We start from the raw sequence: 25,000 nt of genomic DNA, 5'->3' as shown, positions 1-25,000 counted from the left end.
TCATGGGGACTGTTATAGGCCGATATCTCATTTGAATCGTTACTGCGATATCCTTTTGTTTTCACAATATCTCGCTCTTTTTGTGGTTTTTCGTCAATTTTTATTTACGGTAATAAGGTTGATTATATCATATTATTATATATGTTCTATTTGATTATTTCTCGTCCATCTGGGTTTATTTGTCTATCTTAATGAATGGTTTTTCATATTTTATTTGACATTATTACAACAATCATGTTGATCATTTTGGTAATTACTGTTTAGTATAATAATCATGTAATACGTATTTCATAAAAGCATTTTGTTGAAAAATTGTTCTTCGACCAGTTTGGTTTCGACAACACCCAATGAGCGTTAAGTTGTGTTCCCTCGAGCCAATGACAATCGAGTTTTTTTTCGTCGCAGCCAATGAGCGTCAAGTTCGCTCGCGTTGCAGCCAATCAGTGGCGCCTTTCGGAACTGTCATGGGAAAAACGGTGCCCCTCCTCCATCCATCCATCCGTCCGCTTTCCCCCATGCCCGCCTAGTCCTGCTTATCATTCACAGTTTGGAGCTTTGGCGCGAGTGTCTCTCTGTGTTGCTGTGCGTTATATTTTTAGTGGCACATCGAACGGGAGAAAATAATACATTGAAACGCAGTTTCCATGGAGGAATCTTTGCTTCAGTTAAGATAAGTACAAGTGCATTTCTATACATTATATAGCCATATAATGGTTTAATTTCTATATTCAGTACTGTCGCCTCCTTCTTTTTCATTTTGGAAGCTAAGCATTTCCATGCATGGCTTTCACTTACCTTTTCTTTTTCGTTCGCTTCATAAAATACTAATATGTTTTCCCCATCCTTTTCTACTTTTCATCCTCGCACGTGACTCAGTTCTTATTAATTATTCACTCTTGTCTTGATCACTTTGTCTGTGTCTGTGTCTGTGTCTTTCCCTCTCTCTCTCTCTCTCTCTCTCTCTCTCTTCTCTCTTCTTCTCTCTCTCTCTCTCTTCTCTACTTTTCTTCTCGTTCTCTCTCTTCTATGTCTGTTGTCTCGGCCTCTCTCTCTATGCCTCGCTCCTCTTAGTCGCCTGTGTGTCTTTCTCTGTCTGTGTCTTTCTCTCTTTCTTTCTGTCTGTGTCTTTGTCTCGTGTCTCTCTCTTTTCTATGTCTGTGCTTCGTCTCGCCTCTCTCTCTTGTTGTCTTTTTTTTGTGTCTTTGTCTCGTGTTTCTCTCTCTTTCTATGTCTGTGTCTTCGTCTCTCCTCTCTCTCTCTCTCTCTCTGTCTCTCTCTCTCTTGGTCTCTCTCCCTCTCTCTCTCTCTCTTTGTGTCTTTGTCTGTCGGGTGTGCGTCTCTCTCTTTCTCTCTGTCTCTGTCTCTTATCATTTATACGAATAATGAAAGCAAAAAACGTGTCGTGCGTGTCATTGGCGTTTGTATCCACCGTTCGGTATGCCCCCATTCCCAACCCTGATGTCAACCCGCCAAATCATTCGAACCAGAAGTTCCTCTGCATGATGGATCAGGTAAGTAATAACAAGCCGCAGTTTAATAGTATTTAACTATGTAGGTATAATATATTTGTTGATGTGTTTACAGTAGTGTTGTGAGACAAGGAGTGTGTTGTAGGGGTCCTTGTCCATCTCCTCTCTTCCTTCCTCTCCTCTCCTCTCCTCTCCTCTCTCTCCTCTCCTCTCCCCTCTTCTTCCTTCCCTCTTTTTCTTCCTCCTCCCTTTCTTTCCCTCCTCTTCTATCCTCTTCCCTCCTCTCCTCTTCTATCCCTCCTGTTCCCTTTCCTCCTCCTCCCTTGAGCATAATATTTATGCTTTGATTCTTAATTTGTTTATTGTTATTTGTAAGATTTTTATTGATAGACTATTAAAGTTTTAAACACTATAATTATTTCTATTGAACAAATACCGTTAATGAACTTAGCTGTTGACGCGGCAGATAATTAAAAAAATCTATCAATTAATCAATCCTTTTCCCTTCTCTTCCCCCATCTTTCCTCCTCTTCTTTCCTCTTCCCTTATCTTCCCTCCTCCTCCTCCCCCCTCTTCTCTTCTTTCTCTCCTCTTCCCTCCTCTTTCCCCCCCTCCCTCCTCTTCCTTCCTTCTCCTTTCCCTTCTCCTCCCTTCCTTCTTCCCCTCTTCCCTTTTCCCTCCTCCTCCCTCCCCTTCCCCCTTTTCCCTTTTCTCTCTTCCCTCTTCCCCCCATTCCCTTTCCCTTTCCTTCCCCCTCTCCTTCCCTTTCCCTTCCCTTCCTCCTCCTCCATCCCTCTTCTCTTCCCTTCTCTCCTCTTCCCTCCTCTCCCATTCCCTTCTCTTCCTTTCCTCCCTTCCTTCCCCCCTCCTCCCCCCTCCTCTTTCTCCTTCCTTTCCTCCTTCCCCTTCCCTTCCCCCTCCCTCTTTTCCCTTCTCTCTCCCTCTTCCTTCCCTTCCCTTCCCTCTCTATCCCCTTTCCTCTCTCCTTTCCCTTTCCCTCCTCTCTCTTCCCTTCTCCCTTTCCTCTCTTTCCCTTCTTCTCTCCTTCTCTCCTCTTCTTTTCTCCCTCTTCCCTTTTTTCCTCTTCTATCTTCTTCTTCCTCTTCCTTCTTCCTCTTCCTTCCTTCTTCCCTTCCCTTTCCTCTCCTTCTATCTTTCCCTTTCCCTCATCTTCCCCATCTTCTTCTTTCTCTTCCCTTCTCTCTTCCTTCTTTCTTCCATCCTTTCCTCCCCTTTCCTTTTCCTTCTTTCCCTATCCTTCTTCTATCCTTTTCTTTCTATCTTCTATCCCTCCTTCCTCCTACTCTATCTTTTTATCCCCTATCCTCTTCTATCTTTTCTATCCTCTCTCCCATTTTCTTCTATCCTCTCTCTTCTTCTTTTTTCTATCCTCTCATTTCTATCTTCATCCCTCTATCCTTTTCTTCCTTTCCCTATCCCCTTTCTTCTTTTTCTAATCCTCTTTTATCCTCTCATCTTCTACTTTTCTTCCCTTCTTCCTCTTCATTTTCTTATCCACTATTTTCCTCTCTCTTTTTTTAATATTTTCTTTATTTTTTTTTCATTTTTTTTTATCTTCTATCTATCCTCTTTATCTTTTTATCATCTTTTATCCTTTATCTTCTATCTTTTTCTATTTTTATCCTCTTCTTTATCTTCATCCACATTTATCCCTTATCTTCTATCTATCCTCTTATACTTTTCTATTTTTCTTATCCCTCAAACTTCTATCTTTTTATTTCTATTCTCTCTTCTATCAATACCCCATTTCTATCCCACCTCTCTATTTTTCTATCCTCTTCATTCTTCTTCTTTTCATCCTTTCATCTCTCACTTCTTAAACTTCTAATTTTCCACCTCTATCTTATCTTTTTACTTTATTTTTATCTTTTATCCCCATCTTATTTAATATTTACTTTATTATTTCATTTTTCTTTTTATATCACTCTATTTTTTTATTTTTTTATTATTTACACATATCTAATTATATATCCTTTCCATGTTTCCCTTCTCATCCTTCATTACCCTTATTTTTATTTTTTATTTTTGTTTATTTTTTATTATTTATTTACAATCATTTTTTCTTCTATTTTATTTTCCTTAACTATTTGTTTTTGTTTATGTTATTTCATGCTATTTATTCTATATTTTTATTTTTTATTCTCACATTCATTTTTCAGTTTCATTAAATTAAAAACCTGTTTGACAACCCAAAAATTTTTTATTTTTTTTTTTTTAACCCTTTTGGGTTTCAAAACCACCCTAAATTTGGACCTTTGGTCTTCATGTTTAAACCTCATTTTATTCTTTTTTAGGGTTTTATTTCCAATTAGATGCTTTCCAAGAGGCGAGTTGGGCACCTTTCCCTCCTAGCCCTTTAAACCAACCTCAAACCTCCGGCCCCACTTCATCCTACCCTCTCTATCTTTTCTATCCTCTTCTATTTTTCTATCCTTTATTTTTCTATCCTCTTCTATCCTCTCATCTTCATCTTCTATCCACATCTATCCTCTCATCTTCTATATATATATATTATATATATATTTTACATACATCCCATACATATGTGTGTGTATATATGTAGTCATATATAGATAATATATGTGTATACATTTTTCATATATATGTGTATATATACACATACATATGTTATATGTATATGTATGTGTGTGTATATATAGAGATTTTGACACAAGTATACATGTAGATGTATGAGGTGCAGTCAGGTAAGACATGTGTGCAACAAATTCCCTTTACAGGGGCCTTTACATATACCCAAAATGTAATGGTTATATGGGGTCTTGTGTTTGTATGTATATATGTATGTATGTATGTATGTTTGATGTGTGAAATCAATTGAATGGGTTTCGTCTCTAATTAATGTAATCCATTTGCTCTTAAACATGATGCGTTTGTGTCTGTAATGTATATGAATAGATGTACATTTATTGCTACAAATTTATCAAGTCATAAATACAAAATGTATGGGTGTGTTATGAGTATGGCATTTTTTATTATAATAGTTTTGTCAATTTCTCATTAGGAAGATGCTGTGGCTCCTAAAGGAGCCGATGTTGAGAGGGGACAACCAAGAAAAATGTTTTTTTCTTTTTTCGGTCTTCTTGGGGAGGAGCACAGCCGGATGTTAGGCAGAACACCACCCTGGGCAATGGTGACGCCAGACAGCAGCTTGTTGAGCTCTTCATCGTTACGGATGGCAAGCTGCAAGTGACGGGGGATGATACGGTCTTCTTGTTGTCACGAGCGGCGTTACCTGCCAATTCCAGGACCTCAGCGGCCAGGTATTCCATGACGGGCAGCCAGGTCCCACGGGGGCACCAGCTCCCACACGCTCGGCGTAGTTGCCCTTACGCAGAAGGCGGGTGAATTCTGCCAACAGGGAACTGAAGGCCGGCCCTGCTGGAGCGGGACTTTGACTTGCCCTTTACCTTACACCCTTACCACGACCAGACATGATGTTTGCTTGTTAGGTACTTTATAAACCCTTTATCGCTGTTTGTCGAGCTTAGCTTTATAGGCGGGCCCCGGTTGACTGAGTCAGATTGCGACGGCTGGCATGTGGAACGGACCCAGATGAGCCAGTAGTCGTGGTCCTGTACGCGGAGGCTGGCATGCGCGTCGAAAAATAAAAGGAAAAAGTGAGTGGGGGCTTCATTCTTCGTGCCGTAAGTACGATTGACATCATGCCACCCAAAACTTCCGGAAAGGCTGCCAAGAAGGCCGGTAAGGCCCAAAAGTCTATCACCAAGGGTGATAAGAAGAAGAAGCGCAGGAGGAAGGAGAGCTACAGCATCTAATCTACAAGGTGCTCAAGCAGGTCCACTGACACTGGTATCTCCTCCAAGGCCATGTCTATCATGAACTCTTTCGTGAATGACATTTTGAACGCATTGCAGCTGAGGCTTCCCGCCTTGCACACTACAACAAGCGTTCCACCATCACCAGCCGGGAGTTCAGACCGCGTCAGGTTGTTGCTGCCCGGAGAACTGGCTAAGCACGCCGTTAGTGAGGGAACTAAGGCCGTCACCAAGTACACTTCTTCCAAGTAAATCTCTAGGTTGCATGATTTACTTGCCTCCTAGAACAACATCGGCTCCTTTAGGAGCCACAGATCGTGATAAAGCAGATATACAATGACGTTAGTAACCCAATTGCCCCACTACCTTTCCTGCTAGTACTAGTACACTAGTAGTAGTATTAGGTACTACTAACATACTACTACTACTACTATACTACTACTACTGCTACTACTGCTGCCACCACTACCATTCTGTTCTAGAAGTTCATGTATTTTTGCCAACATTGTGATAATTAATTATACTCCTATTACTACCACTACCATTACTGTCCCATAAGTTTATTTATTTACCAACTTTGTGATAATTATAGTACTATACTACCATTACTGTCCTACATGTTTATTATTATCAAAATTGTGATAATCATACTACTAGTACCAGTACCATTACTGTCCTATAAGTTCATTTATTTCTTACCAACATTGTGATAATCATAGTCTCAATAAGAATAATGACACTATCATATCAATGGTATTAGAAAGAAAAAACCACATTTCCCGCCTATTAAAGGGATGTGCAAATCAGGATAGTAGTTCATAGGCCTACTATACACTACTCCCACTACTCCTCTACCCTGGTATATTTATTTATTATTTAGTAGATAGCCTTGGATCAGGGCATTGTTTTTTCTGTTACTCAAAGTGAGCATAAGATAATTGTTAGTGTTAGTGTGGTTTGATTGCAAATATATAATATATATATATATTATATATTATATAAAATATATATTATTTGGTGTGTAAAAGGTATTATAGATGTATATTTGTATATGATATAGGAATGAAGAGTGAAATTTTGTGTGTGTATGTTTTATATATATACAGTATTTATTATATATATTATACATATAATATACTATAATGAAGAGAGAGTGTGTGTGTATAATATATACTATACACACAAACCACACACAAATATATAATATATATACAATGAGAGGGGAGAGGTGTTTTATATACAGTATTTTCAAAAAATATATTTTTAATATATATATATATATATATATATATAATATAAATTATATATATAAAATTAACATATATACCAAATATAATATCCGTATAATGGGGAGAGAGAGAGAGTGTTGTGTGTATGTGTATTATATATATTATATTTAAGTATTTAATATAAATATATATATTGTTTGTGTGTGTGTGGGTGTGTGGGTGGTGTTGTGTGTGTGTTATATATACATATTAACCAATGATATATATACAATGGAGAGAGAGTGTGTGTTGTGGTGTGTTATATATACAATATATATGTATACATGGTATTTTATGTGTATATTTATGTTCATTATATATAATATTATATATATAAAAATATATATATTATATGAGAGAGAGGGGTGTATGTGTGGTGTATATTATATACATATTTATTACAATATATTATATATTTTATATATATATATATATATATATATATATATATATATTATATATTATATTGTGTGTGTGTGGTATGTATGTATGTATGTATAATATATACGCAATATAATATATATTATAATATATATAATGAGAGAGAGTGTGTATGGGGTGTGTATATTTTATATGTGTGTATATTATATGTATATATATGATACATGTATATATTTTAAAATTGTATATATATATATTAGATAGATAGATAGTATGTATGTATATATATGAGAGAGAGGAAGTGTATGTGTGTGTATATATATACAGTATTATATACAATTATATATATATGTGTGTATTTTATATAGTGTATATATATATATATATAAAAATTTTTTTTGAGAGAGAGTTATATATAGTATTTATATACAATATATATATATATATATATATATATATTAATATAATAAAACACACATTATGATATTATACAATGAGAGACAGAGAGATAGTGTATGTGTGTATATATATACATAATATATGTATGTTGTATATTATTATATGAAAGAGAGGCTGTGTATGTGTGTGCGTAGCAGTGTGTACATTTGTATGTATAGTGCTTATCAACATATATAGCCGTTTGTTTACATATGCTTATCACTATTATTATTATTGCCGTCTGTGTACATGTACACCATTTGATAGACTTGTCTGTATTTCATCTCTCTGAGAATTAATTTTAGGCCCTGAAAAGGGGCCCAGGATAATAGTTTGTGTTGCAGGTATGCAATCAAAACCTTAGGGGCGCTCTCCGCGGATCGGCGAGCAAGTTTGGTGTCCTTAGGCATGATTGTGACTCTTTTGGCGTGGATAGCGCACAGGTTGGTGTCCTCAAAGAGGCCGACCAGGTAAGCCTCGGAAGCTTCCTGCAGAGCCATGACAGCAGAGGACTGGAAGCGGAGGTCAGTCTTGAAGTCCTGGGCAATCTCGCGAACGAGACGCTGGAAGGGCAGCTTTCGGATGAGGAGCTCAGTGCTCTTCTGGTAACGGGCGGATCTCACGGAGGGCAACGGTTCCAGGCCTGTAACGATGGGGCTTCTTTACACCTCCGGTAGAGGGGCAGACTTACGTGCTGCCTTTGGGGGCCAACTGCTTGCGGGGGGGCCTTTCCTCCGGTAGACTTACGTGCAGTCTGCTTGGTACGTGCCATTTTGCGAGTTTGTATCTAAATAGATATGAACGCGCTCACGCTCAAGACGTCAATTTATAGGAGAGCGAGCGGGAGCTGGCCGAGTCGGGGTGTGGCTGCGAGAGTGTGGCTTAATCCCGCCTATTTCTGCTGGGTAAATATTGCCGGAGATACGGCAACTTGTGAGGGCGTGTAACGCGGCCTCCTTGACGCCATGTTGGATTCCAAGTTGATTATCTGAAGCAATGGCTATGGCCAAATCCATTGCAAGCCTGTGCCGTGAGCCTTTGTCGATAACAAGGCTTAGCAGAGGTTGTATTTGCAGAGCGGTCAGTTAAGATAAGCGCTCAGCTGAGTGGGGCCGCCTCGCCGTACGCAGACGGGGGCCCGCGGTAGCCTTACTCGCTCTCGCCAACCGAATTTGATCTGGCTGACTCGGAGCAAGAAATCCGTACTCAACATGACAGGACGAGGCAAGGGCGGAAAGGGGCTCGGAAAGGGTGGCGCCAAGCGTCATCGCAGGTGTTGCGTGATAACATCCAGGGTATCACCAAGCCTGCAATCCGTCGTCTTGCTCGCCGGGGAAAGGTGTAAAGCGTATCTTGGTCTCATCTACGAAGAAACCCGTGGTGTCCTCAAGGTGTTCCTCGAGAACGTGATCCGTGACGCCGTCACCTACACCGAGCACGCCAAGAGGAAGACCGTCACCGCCATGGACGTCGTGTTACGCCCAAGCGCCAGGGACGCCCCTGTACGGTTTCGGAGGTTAAACGTTTTCAAACCCTCAAATATTACCACCAAAACAAACAACCCCCACCAAACCAAAAACCTTGGACCTATCTTAGGGCCTACAAAAAACTCTATAAAGAGGATATGATTTGACAGCTCTCCCGCTTGTTCGTTACACGGTCAAAAACAAACCCAAAAATAATCCCCAAAACAAACTTGGCGAGTCCCCCGTGTAAATATTGTTTTCTAGCACCACTATTGTTGTTATTGTTTTATTATTATTATTATCATATTAAAAAATGTAAGGTGTGTATGGTTATTGTAATTATTAGTTATAATTTAAGCTTGATAACCAACATCATGCATAAGCACAAAGCACAAGCAAACCCAAAAAAATCAGGTTTTAACATGTTGGTAAACATGAGTCCCCAGTGTTGCGATTACAAATATTGTTTTTTTCTTGGCTGTTGTTGTTGTTATTGTTATTAATGAGAATATTATCCATCATTATTAAGCTTGTAAGCTTTGATATGTCATTAAAGTGGCATGGTTAGAGTAAGTATTATTGATCATTTGATAACCAACATCATGCATAAGCAAAACAAGCCCAAACAAACAAACCCCACACAAAACAATCAGGTGTAACATGTTGGTAAACATGAGTCCCCAGTGTTGCGATTACAAATACTGTTTTTTCTTGCTTTTGTTATCATTATCATTATTAAGCTTGTAAGATTTGATATGTCATTAAAGTGTGTATGGTTAGAGTAAGTATTAGTTTATAATGTAAGCTTGAAACCCAAAATCATGCATAAGCAAGCAAGCAAGCAAGCAAGCAAGCAAACAAACAACAAACAAAACGACCCCAACAACAAAAACCTTTTTGTAAAAGTTGGGTTTTTGTTTTGAGAATATTACTATCATTTTAATTAATTTGATAGTCATTTTGGAGGGGAGAGGAATATATTGAAATGCCACAATCCTGATTTGGCAACAGCAACCCCCTCGGTTACTTTGTCTGAGTGTGGGGATTCCAATACCGCGTTACACACCTTATTGAGAAGAAAGAGTTTTAAAATGTTAAAGGTAGTGTTTGTGATAAATGGCTTGGGAAACCGCATTGGTGCGCGAGCAGGAGAAAAAAAGGTGTACAGGGTTTGGGAAATGGTCCCCGTGTTGCGTTCAAATTTGTTTTGTTTTGGTTGTTGTTTTTTAAAGGAATAGCACAAAGGAAGGGTTGAAGCAAGGTGCAGGTTAGAGTGTCCTTAGATAAATTGAAAACCAACTAAAGCCACAGAAGAAAAAAAGAAAACCCCCCAAACAAAGGGTAAGTTTAAACATGAGTCCCCAGTGTTTGCATTACAAATACTGTTTTTTGCTTTTATCATACAATTAAGCTTAAAATTTTTTCATAAATTGTTGATAAGAATGAAATGAACTGATACAAAATATTATAACAACAGCAAACAAGCAAGAACAAAAACAATCAGTGTGTACATTGGGAACAGAGCCCCATTCGATTACAAATGGTCTTGTGTTGTGTATGGATGAATAGTAACCACATTAAAGGTAAGGAAGCCCAAAAGGCAAAGAGAAGTAAAAAATTTATAAACCTTTACGATAATTCACCACAAAACAAACAAACACCACACAAACAATAGGTGAACTTTGGTAACATAGACCCCAAGGCAAATTACAAATACGTTTCCTGCTTTGTACATTACAATTAACTTTTAAGATTTGAATGAAAAGGGTTGGTTAGTACAATTATGATAATTAAGGAAACCAAAACAATAGCAACAACAGAAGCAACACCAAAAAACAAAAACATTCGTATTTGTGATCAGCTTTTCCCTTCCCGAGTTCTATTTGTCTTGATGGGGCCGTATTCCATGATCCAGTACAGCAGGCCGTCTATGTGAGAGAAAGAGTAAAGTAGATATAATGGCAGGTTTGTGATAAATGGTGACGTTCATTGGGTGCGACTTGAGTGCTTTGGGCAGTTAATATTTGAAAAGCGTGTAGCCACAAGTTTAAGGTATCTTCCCTAAGGGTGTTTAGACACGTGTGTGCTGCTCAAGTGTATATATGCATGCATGCAGGTGTGTTTGAGTTTGCTTCTAAATACCAGCCCCCTGTGTGAAAGGAATGAGACACGGAGGAGAGGGGTTTGAACACAGGTCAGCAAGATTGCTATACGAGATCGCTGCCGCTGCTACAGAAAGCCCACACCGAGGAAAGGAGAAAGATCCACAGAGGAAGGAAGAAAAGACGCTCACACAGGGGAAGGGAGAAAAAGACAAACGAGCAAAGTAAAACAATTAATGCAAGCTACTCCTTCGATTCACCACAGACACTAGTACAGAACACCTACAGTCTGTCAGATAGATAAATAGATACTCTACTCCCTACCTATTACATAACCAACAGTAGACATACTCATACAACATACATACATACATACATACATATATGCATAATTTTACGGCCAACTTTCGAGTCTGGCTGGCTGGCTGTGTGTGTGTGTATGTATTTTTTGTAACCCAACATTTATAAGGTAAACCAAAAAAAAAAAAAAAAAAAAGCCAGGCTTATTACTCACAAGAACACGCTTACAACTGTATTATTATATTTTCCCACCTACAAACACAGATAAGCAAACACACAAACAAACACGAATGAACGAAGGGAAACCCTCTTCGAGGCACGAAGACACACACACACACACACAGACAGCCACACAAACTTACAATCATGCAAAAGATCGTAAACAAGCTTGGTTGACATTAACGAACAAGAAATTCACACAATAGAAACATGATTGCAACCCCAACTCTTACCAGCAACATCATTCATTCATTCATTCATTCATTCTTCCCCCGCATCATAGGCGAGCGCGGGGAAAACAAAGCACCCCTTTCACCTTACCCTTTCCCACAATCAACCAACCATATACGTATGCGGGACATGCACTTATCATATATACATTCCTACACTCAAACACAAATCCACACACTCAATCAATCACACACTCGCATACTCAATCGCTCATACGAGACATCCTCACACTCAATCATACATTCACAGTCAGTCACTCACACAAGCACATTCCACACACCCCACTCATTCACACAAGCACATTCACACATTCACTCATCACCCCAAGCACATTCACACACACAAACACTCCACTCATTCACACAAACACATTCACACTCACTCATTCACAAAAACACATTCCCACCACACAGCATAAAACCAAAAAACATCATACCAAACAATTACCACCAACATACATGAACAAAATTTAAATCGATCCTATCAACACACTCAACCCTGCTCAACAACAACATCCCACTACCTTCCCCAAACACAATCAAAAAAAAGCACATGGACAAGGAAAAACTAACCAATCACTAACTAACTAATTACACGTAGGCACTAAGGACCCGGGACACACAACTACACAAAGCATCAAAAATTCAAGAAAGGAGGGGGGGGGGGGAGAGAGAGAGAGAGGAAGCATTATTCAAAATCAAACACAGCAGCAAAAACAACAATGCAAAACAACTATCTAAAAAAAAAAAAAAAAAAAAAAAAAAAAAAAAAAAAAAAAAAAAATAAAAAAAAAACCAAACCATTTCATTTAAATTTAATTTAATTTGCTCTTGTCTCGGGGAGACCAAAACGCCCAAGCCACGGACAAATACCACAGGGAAATGGACTCTATGCACACTGTCACACACCAATATTGGCCTTAACCACTGCATAAACCATCACACACCACCGAACTGCTCGTTTGCAAGACTAGTTTGACGGAAGACAGTTCAAAGTACCACCAATGATGAATGGTCGGTTACAGTCCGTTAAAACATAGACATTTTGTGAATTAGTGTAGCCTAGCAATATATAAGACAAATATTACTGTACTAGATCAAATAACTTAATGTTTTTAAACGATATTCACAACAAGCAAACTAGATTATTAAGTGTCGATAAATTAAAGGGTCCATCATCGTGAACGATCAAATAAGGGCGATGTAGGAACCCTTTTCAATAGATTGAATCGCTTTCGCTTTTATTTTATTTTTATTTTGTATCAAATTATACGTATTATTGTCATAATGGCGTATTTTTAGTTGTTGTCACTTACTTATAATATTTCTTTCTAAAAAGCCCATTCATATACAATATTCTTCTGGATTTTTCTTAATTTTGGATCCCTTTTACTTTTACCCCAAGCGAAGTATACAAATACATAAACTATTCGTAAATATTACTAGGAATTTTACTTATGAAAACCTCATATTCATTTAGCTTTTTTTAAATTGACATAATGATGTCAATAAAGAGAACTACTGCCATGGTACTCTCTCTTCCTCTGTATATACATACATTTATAGCTAGCTATCTATCTATCTATCGATCGATCGATCTATCTATGTAAAACATATATCATGTATGCATCCTCATAACAATTGAAGTAATGCGGTGACTCATGTGCATACCTTTACCTTATATTTATTTTGTATATCATACATGCCCCACATATTTGGTGGGTAATTATTAAATGAGCCTGGATATAGAAGGCTATGTAAAAACATAGACTTTCAAACATTATTACCCCTCGAATTGCTATTTATCGGTTTCTGTCACCTACACACACTGATATAAAAACATAAAAGAGAGAGACGGAAAAGACAGAATTATAACATACATATATGTATATATGCGCATGTTTAAATATACACCCATACACACACACACCGTACATATATGTATACATATACACACACAAACAGAAACTGATTTGGAACATGTGACAGCATGTTATGGTGACATAGCAAAAACGCTATAGAGACTGTTCGCTCATGGCGTCAGTTCTTACGCGCTAAATTCACGTTTTAAAATATGATTTTTAATACTAGTGTATTACTTAAAATAAAGAAAAAATAACTTTTCATTAAAAAAAAAAAAAAACTGTATAACTTATGAAAAGTAACAACCAATAAGTAAATTAGAGTTAAGATATTAGAGTCATTATAAAGACTTGGATTTATCGGTTTTTAGGGGAATTAAGGATGGAATATTTTAAAATAAAAATACTCGAAAATGGTACAAAAAAAAAAGTTTTCAATTCCCCTGGTGTTGTTTATTTGAGTAGAGACCTGACCCGGGAATCAAAAAAAAAATTATATAAAATAAAAATAAAAATAATAATAATTAAAATAAAAAATAATTAAAATATAATAAAAATAAAAAAAATAAAATAAAAAAATAATAATAATAAAAAAATAATAAATAATAATAATAATAATAATAATAATAATAAGTAATAATAAAAGATACGCAGGGGCCCCGTGGAACACAACCCCGTTTTCGGGCATCCCCCTCCTCGCGGGAAAAAATTTTTGTGCCCGGGGTTTCGGCGAAGTAAGGCGACCGAATTCACTTTGCAGTATGAAGGAATAAAAGGGGCCCCTAGAACATATAATAGTTTTCCAAGTCTAAAAAGAAATACAGGCAAAATGTCGCCCCCCCGCGCCTCCGACGGAGGTGTTGCCCCCTCGAGTTCATAAATTTTCCGATAGAGGATAATACCCCGGGGAAATTTTTAAAGTGGTTTTAATTGTTTAATGTATGCATCATGTAAGAATGAGTGAGTAGTATGTAGCAGTATGTATGTTTATTATGTATGTATGTGAAATGGTAGGTATGACATATGTGTGTGTGTTTGTTGTTTATATTAATAAAATTATATATTATAAATTTTTTGAATTATCTTTTTTAAAATTAATGGGCCCCCTATGTTTTTTGGTTTAAACTTATTTTTAATTTAAAACTTAAAAAAAAACCCCCTTTTTAAACCCTATCGCATCTTGTATTTTTTAATTGTTTTTGTATGAGCCTGTTATGTTGGTTTAAAATTTTTTTTTTTGGGGGAAATTTAAAAATAAAAAAAACCCCCAACCAAACCCCCCAAACCCTACCCTTTTATCCTTCCTTTACCCTTTTTTTTCCATTTTCCTTGTTGTATTTTAAAGTAGGTTTTTTTTGAAAAAATTGTTTTTTTTTTCCCCCCCCCCTTGTATTTTTAATGTATGTATGTATGTTTATTTTTTTTTAATTAAAATTTTTTTTTTGTTTTTTTTTTTTTTTTGTTTTTTGAAAAAATGTATGCCTTTTATGTTTTTTTGAAAAAAATTTTTTTTTTTTTTTATTTTTTGGTTTTTGTTTTTGTTGGTTTTTTTAAAATTTTTAATTATTGTTTATTAACTAAACCAAACCCCCAACCAAAACCCCAACCCCTACCCTTATTCCTATCCTATCCTTACCCTTTTTTTTTCCTTTTTAATTTTCCTTTATCCCAAAAATTCCAAAAAAACCTATCCTATCCATCCTACCCTTTTATTTTTTTTTTTTCCTTATTTTTTTCCCCCCTAATTCAAACCCCCCCTTGTAAATTTATTTTTACAACCTTTTTTGTAAATTTTTTTACGTTTTTTTACATTATGCAAAAACCCCTAAAAAAATTTTTAAAAAAGGGGGGGCAAACCCCAAACCCCTAACCAAATCCAAAAAAAAAAAACCCCCCCCTTTCCTATCCCCTATCCTATCCTATTTCCTTTTTTAATTTTTGGTTTATATTTGTTTGAAAATTTTTGTAAGGGGTTTTTTTTTCCCTTAAAAATTTTTTTAAAAGGTTTTAAATTCTACTTTTTTTTGGATTAAAAAAAAAAAATTTTAATTTAAAAAAAAAAAAAAAAAAAACAAAAAAAAAACCTTTAATATATAATAATTTATATTTTTTAAATTATTATTATTTTTTTAAATTTTTTTTTTTTTTTTTTCCTGCTAGTTTTTTTTGTTGTTTTTTTTGGGGGTTGTTTTTTGGGGGGGGGGGATTTAAAATAAAATAAGAAATAATAATATTATTATTTTAAATTTAATTTGTTTTTTGTGTTGTTGGTTTGTTTGGTGAAATTTTTTAAAAAGTTTATTAAATATTAATAAAAATAATAATAATATTTTTTTTTTTTTTTTTTTTTTTTTTTTTTTTGTTTTTTTGTATTTGTTTGTGTTTTTTGTGTTTGTTTTTTTTTGGGGGATAAAATTTTTTTTTGGGGAATAAAATAAAATTTTTTTTTTTTTTTTGTTGTTTTTGTTGTTGGTTTGTTGGGGGGTTGGTGTTTTTTAAAAAGTTAAAAATATTAAATCAACAAACCCAACCCCAACCAACACCCAACCACCCCACCACCACAACCACCCCACCACAAACACCCCCCCACCACCTAATAAAATTATTTATATATTTTATATAAAAATTATTAAATATTTTAAAAAATATTTTTAAAAATATATAAACCCAAAAAAAATATATATATATATAATATATATATAAAATATATATATATATAAATATATATAAATATATATTTTTTAAAATTTTAATATTATATTTTTTTTTTTTTTATTTTTTTTATTTTTTTTTTTTTTTTGGTGTGGGGTTTGTGTGTTTTGTTGTTGCTTTTTGGGTTTAATTTAAATATAAAATAATAAAATAATTTATATATATATATTATTTTATTGTTTTTTTTTTGGGGTGTGTGGTTGTGTTGTGTGTTTGGGTGGGGGTGGTTTTTTGTTTTTTTTATTAAAATTATAAAAATATATTAAAAAAAAAAAAAAAAAAAAAAAAAAAAAAAAAAAAAACTGTTTTTTTTTTTTTAAAACAATATATAAACACACAAACACACACAAACACACACACACACACCCACACACACACCACACCACACAACAACACACCACACCACACACCCCCACACACCCCAAACAAAAACCCCACCACACCCACACACAAAACCACACACCAAAAAAATTATTATATATAATAATATATATTTTTAAATATATATATAAAATTAATGTAATACATATATAGATGATACCCCACAAAAAAAACCCCCACACACCAACACACAAAATTATTATTATAATATAAAGAATAAAATATTATAAATTTATCATCTATCAAAAATTTTAAAACAAAACCACACACAAAAAAAAACCAACACAACACACCACAACAAAACCCCCCAAACCCAAACCCCAACACCACCACCCCCACCACCCACACAAAACACACACCCCAAAAAAAAACAACTTTTTTTTTTAAAAAAAAAAAAAAGGGAAAAAGTTTAAAACAAACAAACACAACAACACAACAACAAAAAATATAAATATGATATAATAAAAATTTTTATATATATATATATTTTATATATATATATATAATATATATATATATATTAATAAAAATTTAAATTATATAAAATTTTCGGTCTTAATTATATAAAAAAGGGGAAAAAATTAAATCTAATAAAAAATTTTTAAAATAAAAATTTAATAATAATAATAATAAAATTTTGGGGTTTTTTTTATAATTATTAACTATGTTATTAAATGTAAAAAAAGAAAAATCCCAAAACATTAAACATCAAAAATAGGAAAAGGATAGGTAGATAGGTTTTTTGGGTTATTTTTTTTAAGAAGGAAAAAAAAATGAAAAAAATTTTTTTAAAAATGGAAGGATGGGAATAGGAAGGATAGGGGGGTTTGGTTGGTTGGTTGGTTTTATTTAGATACGTTAAAGCTTTTGGGGTTGAACGTGTAAAAAAACACGAAGCATACAACAACATCATAAAAACATACAAGGATAGGAAGGGGGAAGAATAGTTTTTTTTAGGTTTGCTTATTTTATTTTGGTTGCATAGTGTAAACATACATACGGGCATGTACACATACTTTTTTACAAGAATAGGAAGGTGGATGGATAGGATGGGAAGGAAAGGAAGGTGGGGTAGGTTGGGTTTAGGTTAGTGGGTTAGGTTAGGTTGGGTTTAGATTACGTTAAGATGTTAGGGTTGAAAGTGTAAAAATACACCAAGCTACATACAAAATCATATAAACATACAGGTATTAGGATAGGATAGGATAGGTTAGTTTAGGTTGTTTATTTATTTTGGTTGCATAAGTGTAAACATACATACAGGTTGTAAACATACTTTTTTAAAGAAGGACAGGATGGAAGAATGGATAGGATAGGATAGGATAGGAGGGATGGGAAAGGGTTTAGGTTGGGTTTTAGGCTGGGTTAGGTTATTATGTTAGTTTAAAGTAACATTTTAGAGTTCAAACCAAAAATCCCGCAGGCATACAAATACATATAAAAACAAGGATAGGATGGGATAGGATAGGATAGGATGGGTTTAGTTTGGGTTTTGCATTTTAGTTTAGGTTGCATAAGGAAAACATAATACAGTTGTCACATACATATTTACAAGGATAGAAAGAAAAAATAAAATAGGATAGGATAGGATAGGGATAGGATGGGATGGATAGGGGGGTTGGTTAGGTAGGTTAGGTATTGGGTTTATTTACAAAATCATACATACAACAACAACCAAATACAACATACATAAATACATACAACATACATACTACATAAAAACATACAACATAATACATACTCATACATACATAGAAATGACAAGGAAGGATAGGTTTGATAGTTAGGTTTTTTTGCTATTTTATTTTGGTCTCAAAGTGTAACCATACAACAGGCTCAAAAACATACATATAAAAAAGGATGCGATAAATAGGTCAATTTTATAAAGGTAAAATACATTGGGCAAATAAAATAGATACATTCTATTATATATTATTATAATATATTTAAACCCCAAAACACACACATATGTACAAAACATACATACACATACATACACATAAAAAAACATAATACATGCATACATACATACTCACTCATTATTAATAGAGCATACTATAAACATATATATCAATTTAAAATATCCCGGAATTACCTCATACGGAAATTGTAAACTCGAGTGGCAACACCCCGGGGAGGCGCGGCGTGGGACATTTTGCCCTGAATTTTCGTTTTAGACAGGAAGGACTTTATATGTGCTGGGAGCTCCCTTGCATTGCCTTATACTGAAGTGAAATTTCGGCCCCTTCACTTGCCGAACCCCAGGCAAAAACATTTATCCGCGAGTGAGGAGGATCCCCAAAAAAACGGTGTTGTGTTGCCACGGCCCGCGCGTTTTTTTATTTTTTCTTTTTTTATTATTTTTTTATTTTTATTATTTTTATTTTTATTATCATTTTTATTATTATATTTTTAATTATTATTTTTTTTATATTATTATTTATTATTATTATTTTTTTTATTATTTTATTTTTAAATTTTTTAATTATATATTTTTTTTTGTTTTTTAGGCACATGTCTCTACTCAAATAAGAAAGCACCAGGGGAATTGAAATCTTTTATTTGTCCTTTTACGGTATTTTTTTTAAAATATTCCACCCTTTAAATTTCCCGAAACCCCGATAAATAAGTTTTTTATAATGTTTTCTAATTTTTACTCTAATTTATTTATTGGTTTTTACTTTTCATAAGTATACAGTTTTTTTTTTTTTTAAAAATTGTATTTTTTCTTTATTTTGGGAATCCCTAGTATTTAAAATCATATTTAACTGAATTTGGCGTAAAAAATGACCCATGAGCGAAAATTTCTATAGCGTGTTTGCTATGTCCATAAAGCTGTCAATTTTTAAATTTCTTTTTTGTTTGTGTGTGTAATGTATACATATATTACGTGTGTGTGTTTTATGGGGGTATATATGTAACGCGCATATTACATAAGTTGTTATAATCGTCTGTCCTTCTCTCAAATATGTTTTTATATCATGTGTGTGGGTGTACAGAACCCGAAAAAATAGCAATTCGAGGTGTAAATAATGTTTGAATGTCTATGTGTATACATAGCCTTCTATATCCAGGCTCATTTAATAATTAACTACCAAATATGTGGTCATAGTATGATATACAACATAAATATAAGGTAAGAGGTATGCACATGAGTCACCGCATTACTTCAATTGTATATGAGGATGCATACATAGATATATGTTTTACATAGATAGATCGATCGATCGATAGATAGATAGATAGATAGCTATAAATGTATGTATATACAGAGGAAGAGAGAGTACCATGGCAGTAGTTCTCTTTATTGACATCATTATGTCATAAGAAAAGCTACTGAATATGAGGTTTTCATAAGTAAAATTCCTAGTAATATATTACGAATAGTTTATGTATTTGTATACTTCGCTTGGGGTAAAAGTAAAAGGGGATCCCAAAATTAAGAAAAATCCAAGAAGAAATATTGTATATGAATGACTTTTTAGAAAGAAATATATATAAGTAAGTGACAACAACTAAAAATACGCCATTATGAACAATAATACGTATAATATTGATACAAAAATAAAAAATAAAAAAAAAAGCGAAAGCGATTCAATCTATTGAAAAGTGTTCCTACATCGCCCTTATTTGATCGTTCACTATGATTGACCCTTTAAATTTATCGACACTTAATAATCTAGTTTGCTTGTTGTGAATATCGTTTAAAAACATTAAGTTATTGATCTAGTACAGTAATATTTGTCTTATATATTTCTAGGCTACACTAATTCAAGTGTTATGTTTAACGGACTGTAACGACCATTCATCATTGGTGGTACTTTGAACTGTCTTCCGTCAACTAGTTGCAAACGAGCAGTTCGGGGTGTGTTTATGTTTTATTCAGTGGTTAAGGCCAATATTGGTGTGTGACAGTGTGCATAGAGTCCATTTCCCTGTGGTTTTGTCCGAGGCTTGGGCGTTTAGGTCTCCCCGAGACAAGAGCAAAGTAAAGTAAATTGAAATGAAATGGATTGGATTTGATTGATTGATTTTTTTTTTTTTTTTTTTTTTTTTTTTTTTTTTTTTAGATAGTTGTTTGCATTGTTGATTTTGCTGCTGTGTTTGATTTTGAATAATGCTTGCTCTCTCTCTCTCTCTCCCCCCCCCCTCCTTTCTTGAATTTTTGATGCTTTGTGTAGTTGTGTGTCCGTGGTCCTTAGTGCCTACGTGTAATTAGTTAGTTAGTGAGTTGGTTAGTTATTCTTGTCCATGTGCTTGGTGAATGTGTTTGAGTATGTGGATGGTGGTTGAGCATGTGAGTGTGTGATAGATTGATTGATTGTATGTATGGTTGAGTATGCTGGTATGCATGTTTGAGTATGCGAGTGTGTGAATGTGTTTGTATGACTGAGTGTGAGTGTTTGTGTGTGTGAATGTGCTTGTGTGAATGAGTGAGTGTGTGGAATGTGCTTGGTGAATGAGTGAGTGTGTGTGAATGTGCTTGTGTGGATGAGTGAATGTGTGAATGTGTTGTGTGAATGAGTGAGTGTGTGTGAATGTGTTGTGTGAGTTTACTGAGCATGTGAATGTATGATTGGGGTGTGAGGATGTGCTCGTATGAGCGATTGAGTATGCGAGTGTGTGATTGATTTAGTGTGTGGATTGTGTGTTGAGTGTAGGAATGTATATATGATAAGTGCATGTCCCGCATACGTATATGGTTGGTTGATTGTGGGAAAGGGTAAGGTGTAAGTGGTGCTTTGTGTTCCCGTCGCTCGCCTATGATGCGTGGGAAGAATGAATGAATGAATGAATGAATGAGTGCTTGCTGGTAAGAGTTGGTGTTGCAATCATGTTGCTATTGTGTGAATTTCTTGTTCGTTAATGTCAACAAGCTTGTTTACGATCTTGTGCATGATTGTAAGTTTGTGTGGCTGTCTGTGTGTGTGTGTGTGTGTCTTCGTGCCTCGAAAGAGGTTCCATTCGTTCATTCGTGTTTGTTTGTGTGTTTGCTTATCTGTGTTTGTAGGTGGGAAATATAATAATAGCAGTTGTAAGCGTGTCATTGTGAGTAATAAGCCTGGCTTTTTTTTCTTTTTTTTTTTTTGGTTTACCTTCTCAATGTTGGGTTACATACATACATACACACACACACCAGCCAGCCAGCCAGACTCGAATGTTGGCCGTACAATTATGCATCTATGTATGTATGTATGTATGTATGTATGTCTACTGTTGGTTATGTAGATAGGTAGGTAGGTAGAGTATCTATTTATCTATCTGACAGACTGTAGGTGTTCTGTACTGGTGTCTGTGGTGAATCGAAGGAGTAGCTTGCATAATTGTTTACTTTGCTTGTGTGTCTTTTTCTCCCTTCCTCTGTGTGAGCGTCTTTTTCTTCCTTCCTCTGTGGATCTTTCTCCTTTCCTCGGTGTGTCTTTCTGTAGCAGCGGCAGCGATCTCGTATAGCAATCTTGCTGACCTGTGTTCAAACCCCTCTCCTCCGTGTCTCATTCCTTTCACACAGGGGGCTGGGTAATTTAGAAGCAAACTCAAACACACCTGCATGCATGCATATATACACTTGAGCAGCACACACGTGTCTAAACACCCCTTTGGGAAGATACCTTAAACTTGTGGCTACACGCTTTTCAATATTACTGCCCCAATGCACTCAAGTCGCACCAAAATGAAACGGTCAGCCATTTATCACAAACACTGACATTATATCTACTTTACTCTTTCTTCTCAGCATAGACGGCCTGCTGTATACATGGATCATGGAATACGCACACTCAAGACAAATAGACTCGAGGAAGGAAATAATGCTGATGCAAACAAATACAAGGAGAATAATGTTACATTTCAATGATATTTCCGTCTCACTCAAGGAAAAGCATGACTACTCAAATAATAAAATAAGACTCCTCATCACTTCCCTCACAGCAGTATACCAACATGTTACACCAGGTTGTTTGTGTGTGTGTGTGCGTTTGTTTGTTTGTTTGTTTGTTGCTTGCTTGCTTGCTTGCTCATGCATGATGTTGGTTATCAAGCTTACATTATCACTAATACTTACTCTAACCATACACACTTTAATGACATATCAAATCTTACAAGCTTAATAATGATAATGATAACAAAAGCAAGAAAAAAACAGTATTTGTAATCGCAACACTGGGGATCATGTTTACCAACATGTTACACCTGATTGTTTGTTGTGTTTGTTGCTTGCTTGCTGCTTATGCATGATGTTGGTTATCAAATTATCAATATACTTACTTAACAGCCACTTTAAGACATATCAAGCTTACAAGCTTAATAATGATAGGATAATATTCTATTAATAACAATAACAACAACAAGCAAGAAAAAAAAATATTGTATCGCAACACTGGGGACTCATGTTACCAACATTTTTACACCTGATTGTTTTGTGTGCTTGCTTTGCTTTCTTAGCATGATGTGGTTATCAAGCTTACAATTATACTAATAATTACTATAACCATCCACTTAATGTATATGATAAGAATAATATAATCATAACAATAGCAGAAAAACATATTGTATCAGGGATCGCCCAAGGTTTGTTTGGTGTTTGTTTGGGTTTGTTTTGGGTGTATGAGTGGGATGTCAAATCATATCTCTTTAACCTCACTTAGAAACCAAGATACAAGGTGGTTGGTGGGGTTGAGTTGGTGCGATAGACGTAAAACGTAACCATGGAAACCGTAACGGTCGTCCCTGGCCTTGGCGTACACGACTCCGATGTGGTTGACGTGCTTCTTTGGCATGCTGGTGGTATCACGTTACTTTCGAGGAAACACCTTGAGGACACCACGGTTTCTTCGTAGATGAGACCAGAGATACGCTTGACACCTCCACGGCGAGCAAGACGACGGATTGCAGGCTTGGTGATACCCTGGATGTTATCACGCAACACCTTGCGATGACGCTTGGCGCCACCCTTTCCGAGCCCCTTTCCGCCCTTGCCTCGTCCTGTCATGTTGAGTACGGATTTCTTGCTCCGAGTCAGCCAGATCAAATTCGGTGGGCGAGAGCGAGTAAGGCTACCGCGGGCCCCCGTCTGCGTAGCGGCGAGGCGGCCCACTCAGCTGAGCGCTTATCTTAACTGACCGCTCTGCAAATACAACCTCTGCTAAGCCTTGTTATCGACAAAGGCTCACGCGCACAAGGCTTGCAATGGATTTGGCCATAGCCATTGCTTCAGATAATAAAACTTGGAATCCAACATGGCGTCAAGGAGCCGCGTTACAGGACCTCACAAGTGCCGTATCTCCGGCAATATTTACCCAGCAGAAATAGGCGGGATTAAGCCACACTCTCGCAGCCACACGCGACTCGGCCAGCTCCCGCTCGCTCTCCTATAAATTGACGTCTTGAGCGTGAGCGCGTTTCATATCTTTTTAGATACAAACTCGCAAAATGGCACGTACCAAGCAGGACTGCACGTAAGTCTACCGGAGGCAAGGCCCCCCGCAAGCAGTTGGCCACCAAGGCAGCACGTAAGTCTGCCCCTGCTACCGGAGGTGTCAAGAAGCCCCATCGTTACAGGCCTGGAACCGTTGCCCTCCGTGAGATCCGTCGTTACCAGAAGAGCACTGAGCTCCTCATCCGCAAGCTGCCCTTCCAGCGTCTCGTTCGCGAGATTGCCCAGGACTTCAAGACTGACCTCCGCTTCCAGTCCCTGCTGTCATGGCTCTGCAGGAAGCTTCCGAGGCTTACCTGGTCGGCCTCTTTGAGGACACCAACCTGTGCGCTATCCACGCCAAAGAGTCACAATCATGCCTAAGGACATCCAACTTGCTCGCCGTATCAGCGGAGAGCGCCCCCCTAAGGTTTTGATTGCATACCTGCAACACAAAACTATTATCCTCGGCCCTTTTCAGGGCCTAAAATTAATTCTCAGAGAGATGAAATACAGACAAGTCATATCAAATGGTGTACATGTACACAGACGGCAATAATAATAATAGTGATAAGCATATGTAAACAAACGGCTATATAATGTTGATAAGCACATATACATACAAATGTACACACTGCTACGCACACACATACACAGCTCTCTTCTATATATATACATACATACATATAATTGTATATATAACATACACTACTCTCTGTCTTCCTTGTATAAATCATAATGTGTTTTATATGTATATTATATATAAATATATATTGTATAACATACTATATATATCTCTCTCATTGTATTTAAAAAAAATTATATATATATTATCCACATATATAAAATATATCATATATTTAATATATTGTTATATTATATATTATATATATACACACCATACACTTCTCTCATATATATATAATATATAATCTATTTATAT

General features: G+C 35.7%; 4 pseudogenes; 2 read left to right on the top strand and 2 right to left on the bottom strand.

Annotated features, from left to right (window-relative positions):
* Positions 1-4,497: 4,497 nt before the first annotated feature.
* On the bottom strand, positions 4,498-4,944 carry LOC119571639 (annotated as a pseudogene).
* A 201-nt stretch (positions 4,945-5,145) lies between these two features.
* LOC119571642 lies at positions 5,146-5,600 on the top strand (annotated as a pseudogene).
* LOC119571637 lies at positions 5,558-8,146 on the bottom strand (annotated as a pseudogene).
* A 421-nt stretch (positions 8,147-8,567) lies between these two features.
* Positions 8,568-24,616, top strand: LOC119571635 (annotated as a pseudogene).
* The last annotated feature ends 384 nt before the right edge of the window (positions 24,617-25,000 follow it).

The sequence above is a fragment of the Penaeus monodon genome, unplaced genomic scaffold (assembly GCF_015228065.2).
Source record: "Penaeus monodon isolate SGIC_2016 unplaced genomic scaffold, NSTDA_Pmon_1 PmonScaffold_726, whole genome shotgun sequence".
NCBI classification, from domain to species: Eukaryota; Metazoa; Arthropoda; class Malacostraca; order Decapoda; family Penaeidae; genus Penaeus; species Penaeus monodon.
Note: the sequence above shows the minus strand (reverse complement) of the source record. Positions and strands in the feature narration are given on the sequence as shown.